Raw genomic sequence first — 5,645 nt, 5'->3', positions numbered from 1 at the left:
AAAAAATCACACCCTTTTTAAGAAGGGAAAGTCATTTCAGTCTCCAGACTGGTGTGAAGCTGGAGGCCACTGTGGACTCCTTTTCTCAGTCCCTCTGGACTGGGAAATGATACCTTTTTTTAGGGGGTTATAACGGGGGGGTTTTTTTTAGGGGATTATAACGTCCTACGAACATGCTGGGCTGGTGTGAAAACACAGGCCTCTACATGGCTATGGGCTCTGCAGTGAAACAGGAGACTGAATGCTGTGGAGTGGGTGACTGATGGCTGCATGGGGCCTGTTTGTGTGGTGATGGAGGTGGGAAGAAGAATGGGATAAAACAACACAATATCCAAGAAGGTTTTGAATACTGGCTAGCCAAGTCTATCTGTGTGTAAACCCCCTGCACACACAGGTATCTCCTGAGCTCACTAGTAACACTGCTCTTCTGCACACCATTTGCTCTACTGTTCACTAGAGCTGGGTTCAGCCATGGCTGTGTGTTCATAATGGTGGACTAAAAAGGATGGTGCACACTGGCATGCGATCTGTCAAGGACCAGAAGGAGCAGATCAAGCTCTGAGTCCCCTACCCTGCTCATCTGAGTTGGACTCCACAGAGAGTGAGGAAAAGAGCTCTTTGCAATCCAGCATTGCAAAATACCAGACCATCCCTAAGCTCTTCTTAACATTACAGTCTCACATCCAGTGCAGAGAAAGCAACACAAAATTTAGGGATCACCCACTTGGCCTGCAGTCATGCAAAGGAGTGAAAGACCCATGCTGGCTTCCTCACTGACCAAGGCAAGAAGGCACAGGCTAAATGCACTAGAGCATCACTCCTGGCAAAGCCTCCTCTACCCCCAACTCAGAAGGCTTTTGGCTTTTGGCCCTGGCTCTGCGCACTGCCAAGGAAATTCTACTCCAGTCTGTCTCAGCTTTTTGCAGTGTCATATCCCCCTCAGCTGTGCAGCAGAGTAGGACATACCCCTGCCATGCTCTCAGCTTGCGGGGGATGTTCCACACACTAGTCCATTTGGGACGCAGTTTTGTGCAGTTTACTTAAGCTGCAACTGTCTCTGAAGTGCTGGCAGGGCAGGCAGGAATATGCCTGGCATAAGGGGCAGCCAGTAAGGGAGTCTGGGACAGCTGGGGCTACCAATGCCAGAGATAATGCTGTGCTCTGCCAGGAAGCCTCTAATACACTGTCAACATGATGCTTCTGACCATTATTTTCACTCCTGAGGTACAGAGAGTTGTCTCCTCTGCTTGGTCAGGCCTTGAAGCACCTTAAGGGCAAAGACTGGCACCTGAAAATGCTCCGCAGTGCTGTGCCAGTTAGGTACTGGGGACAGAGGCACAGCATCCCAGCTACAGACTCTTCTAACTGCATTCCCAACACCATCCCCCTTCGTCCCCCAGTGCCTCCTGCCACAGGGCAGCCATGACCACCAGTCTCTTACAGTGTCACACCATCATGATGCAGGGATAGACCTGTTCCTCCCAGTGCTCTCTCCTGCCCCCTGGGCTCTCTGGGTGAACCCCCTTGCCTGAAACCAGTTAATTATGGTTGTTGTTTTGCTCTCAAGGTCTTCTCTTTTCTGCTAATTTTGCTTCTTATCTTGGCTAGACAGGTTATCTTTACATCTTTATCTTCACAAGAAGCCTGAGTGGGCTGCTGAGTCACCTAAGCTCTTCATATTGTCCTATGTCATCTTTAATCTACACATAAATCTGCTCGTTTAATAAAACTCTAAACTATAGGGCACAATGGATAATCCGTGTAATATACACTCCTATGATAGCAAAAAAATCGAAGCATTGGTATCATCTAGGGAGAARTCTCAGAAATAAACATCCTCCCTTGTCTATTCATGGTATTGGGATATTACTTTTAAATCTCTTGCATGACATGGCTGATGCTATTGCTTTGGTTGAATTAGTTAACCAAACTCTGCATTACTGTGTGTTATTTAAGCATTAATGGGCCAGATGGGGCACATTTCCCTGCAACCCTCAGGCAATGCTGGTTTCATAATGACTCTGTAAGCTGGAGCTGATTACTGCATGTGATCTTCACAAGCTGGAAAGATGAGGCATTAGGGGGAAATTAGACTGTAATTTAGCATTTATTACCAAAGGGCTGGGAGAGTTGTTCCAGGCGACCCACTTGTTCCAGTGCTGCCTGCTCCTGGAGTGGTATTCAGCTGCATACCCCTCCACGGCCTGACATGAGTTCAGACTGAATGTGGCTTTCCAGTTCACTGCAAGTCACTTGCAAGCAGCCCATATCTCAGTGTTGGTACTGTAACAGGAGATGGGTGCTAAGAAAGACACTAGGAAAGGCCGTGTGCCTCATACAGAAAGCACATAGACAAGAGGAGCACAGAAAGCAGAACATGCAGACAAAAGGGCAGAGGAGGTTGCAAACTGGCTTGGGCTTTCCCTGGGCAGGAGACAGGTTTTGATATCTATAGTGTCAATTAGACCAGAGGGCAAGTCCTCGGCCCAGTATCAGACACAGAGGTGGGTGATTCCTTCTCTGATGGGTGCTGCACATTGCCATAGCAGTGTCAAATGGCAGCACCTGCAGCAAACTCTACCTTTATCCTGCACCACTCCCCTTCCAGAGCAGATGGAGATGCCCACATAGGATATGGCAACAGTGGCTACCTGGGGAGCTGGAATGAGGGCCCCTCCTGGAAGAGGCCTTGACCTTGCTCTGCTCTCAGTTCTTCACAGGAAGCTCTTTCTTGGATGTACTTCTAGTATCTGCCACAGAGAACACACAAGAGCACTTGTTGTAAGACAGCCTGCTTTGTAATTTTAAGGACCTGTACAACGTTTCAGAGCAGGACCTCTTACATGCAAAGGAGGCTTGAAGGGCAAAAGCCCATTTCACTCAGTCCCTGTAGCACCACATCTTGTGATTTTGAGAAATACAGATGTTGTCTGCAACATTAAAGGTTCAGGATGATTCCTGTGCTTTCTCACAATCCAGTCAAGGCTCACAGCGTCTGTGCTCTCAAAACATGCAGCAATAAATCACAGCTGTTATTCCAGATGACTTTGAGAAGCAAGGGATAACTTCTGCATCCAGGAGTGCAAAGGGAGAGAACTATTCCCAGCTTTCACAAGATCATGTGCCAAATTTAAACACAAGATCTTTCCCARCTAAGCCAAGCATAGGCTGACAGATTGTTTTCCAAGGAAATTTGAATCATGACAACAGGTAAGTTGGCAAAACACACAAGTCTTTCTCTTTTAAGTACTTTAGGGATTAAACTTTGGGATCTCTCTGCTCCTCTGCCAAACCATCTGTTAGTCTAGGACCACTCTCACCCAAAACAAGAATCAGATCCATAAGTCAAGACATTTCCTGCTGAACCCGAATCATTCTTTGAAATGCCTTTCAAAAATGTGAGCTGCTCAAATGACACAGCATCTGCAATTGCAAAGGGCAGTCCTGTGCATTCATTGATATGAACCTCAGATAAGATTCAGAGTTTTTTTGACCACTTTCTATGAAATCCTCGTAAGACTGTCAGGATATTAAAGATAGTTTTGTAACTTTACAGAATTYCACTGATTTTAGTGAAGTCACAGCTCCAAATACTGAACTGTGCACATAAAAATGGTGCCATTGAGGTTGGACAAAAGTGCCAGGATTCATTAGACTACAAAAAACACACACCGTCATTTAGTTATTTCATCAACTAAAGAAACATTGGCTGGAAATCCCATGCCAGCTGGTCAGAGCCCTAAGAAAGCTTTGCAGTGGTCCCAAAGGTGCACACTAAAAATGTTTTCACAGTTTCTGATTGTTCACCTGAGCAGAAGATTATTAACATAGGAAGGAAATGATGCAGCAGAGGGAAGGAATGCAGTGATACAGCACACACCTTTAGGAAACTTCAGTTGTGTTTGGGAAGCTATTTGAGATCTAAACTGATGTTTCCCTGTCTGGCTACAGGGAGCAGAGCCAAGTGCTGTCAGCAAGCTTTAAGCTGAAGGACTGTAATGTGGAAAATGTGCATGAACAAAGAGTCTGCTATTCAAAGGAACACTCCCTTTATTTCATACAGGAGTTGGGGGGGAACCAGGAAAAAAGGCCTTGCTAATTTGAACTATTGYGTGAAGATATAGGAGTCAGAAGGAGAGATTGTAAGTGAATTATAGTCTGGGACAGACTGAACAAAAAGGCTTGTAGAACATCTGTAAACATCTGTAACATCTGTAAATAGCCATGGCAAGATCTGGAGGTTTGTATTCCTGGACAGGTCCACTCAAACTGTTTGCTTGGATCACTGGAAAAGAAAGGGAAGAACTCTGGCACTAAGAATAAAGGGAGACAGTGTTTGGAGAGCAAAGCACTGGGAAAGATAAGGTTTGCCTTTGAAAGTATGGAAGAAAAGGGTTATTGATGATTAGCATTGTTTATGTTGGGGTACTCTGGTTACAGTAAAATTTAGTGGTTCTTTTTAAACCAAACAGAAAGCCCAAGAGAAGCCTAAGAAATCACAGTAGATTTGGACAGTTGAAAAATAAACAGATCTAAGGCCTGGATCATCTAGTATTCATAAACAGGTCCTGAACAAGGCACATAATGGAAGAGAAGTTTGTGAGCAACCAGGAAACTGTGAGGAGGAGGCTAAAGAATCATAGGATAATCCAGGTTGGATGGGATCTCCCAAAGCCCTTAGTCCAACTTTGTGCTCAAAGCAGAGTCAGCTCTGAGGCCACACCAGGATGCTCAGGACTTTATCCAATCTGATCTTGAAAACCTCCAAGGAGGGAGACTGCACAGCCCTACGGGCTACCTGATGCAGTTGTTCACTGTCCTCACAGGGAAAAAGTTTTCCCTTATATTGAGCTGGAGCCTCTCTCAATTTAATTTATGCCTCTTGTCCTCTGCTGATATACTGTGAAGAGCTGGGTCTGGCCTCTCGCTGACCTCCATGTAGGTACTGGAAAGCTGCTGGGTCCCCCCAAGGCCACCTCCCCTGCAGGCTGAACGCGCCTGGCTCCCTCAGCCTCTCCTCACGGGGCAGGTGTTCCAGCCCCAGGCACCTCGGCGCCTCTCCGCCCAGCGCCCAGGCCCTGCGCATCCCGCCTCGGCCGCCGGGCCAGGAGCTGCCGTGCATTCAGGCTCGGCCCAAGCCCTCCCCGAGGCGGCCCGCAGGCCTCCCCGGCCCCGCCTCATCCCCACAGCGACGGGCGGGAGTTGCTGAGGGGACCCCCGGCCTCAGCGAGCCTGGGGGCACCGGTGGGGGGAAGGAAGCGGCGGGACGGCCGGGCGCATCACGGGCGGCCACGGCCACGGCTGAGGCGGCAGCGCCCCCTCCCCCAGCCGGGGCCAACGGCCGCCGCAGCCCGCGCGCCGGGCCAGGAGGAGGCCGCGCACCGCCCCTCCCCCCCCACCGCGCCCACGCGTTGCTAGGCACCCGCGGGCGGCCGCTTAGCGCCGCGCCGCAGCGTGCCCGCAGGCTCGATTGGGCAGGCCCTGCCACGTGACGGAAGGCGTCACGCCGAGCCCACAGTGCGGGTCATCGGGCCGGGCCCGGGAGCGGAGCCGCGGAGGCGGGGCGGCGGGGCCGCCGCTCACTCCTCATTGGCTAGCCCGCCTCATGTGGCGAGGGACGCCGGGGGCCGCTGCGCCCCTATTGG

Source organism: Apteryx rowi, unplaced genomic scaffold, assembly GCF_003343035.1.
Source record: "Apteryx rowi isolate R43461 unplaced genomic scaffold, aptRow1 scaffold_41, whole genome shotgun sequence".
NCBI lineage: Eukaryota > Metazoa > Chordata > Aves > Apterygiformes > Apterygidae > Apteryx > Apteryx rowi.
This window is presented reverse-complemented; position numbering follows the sequence as displayed.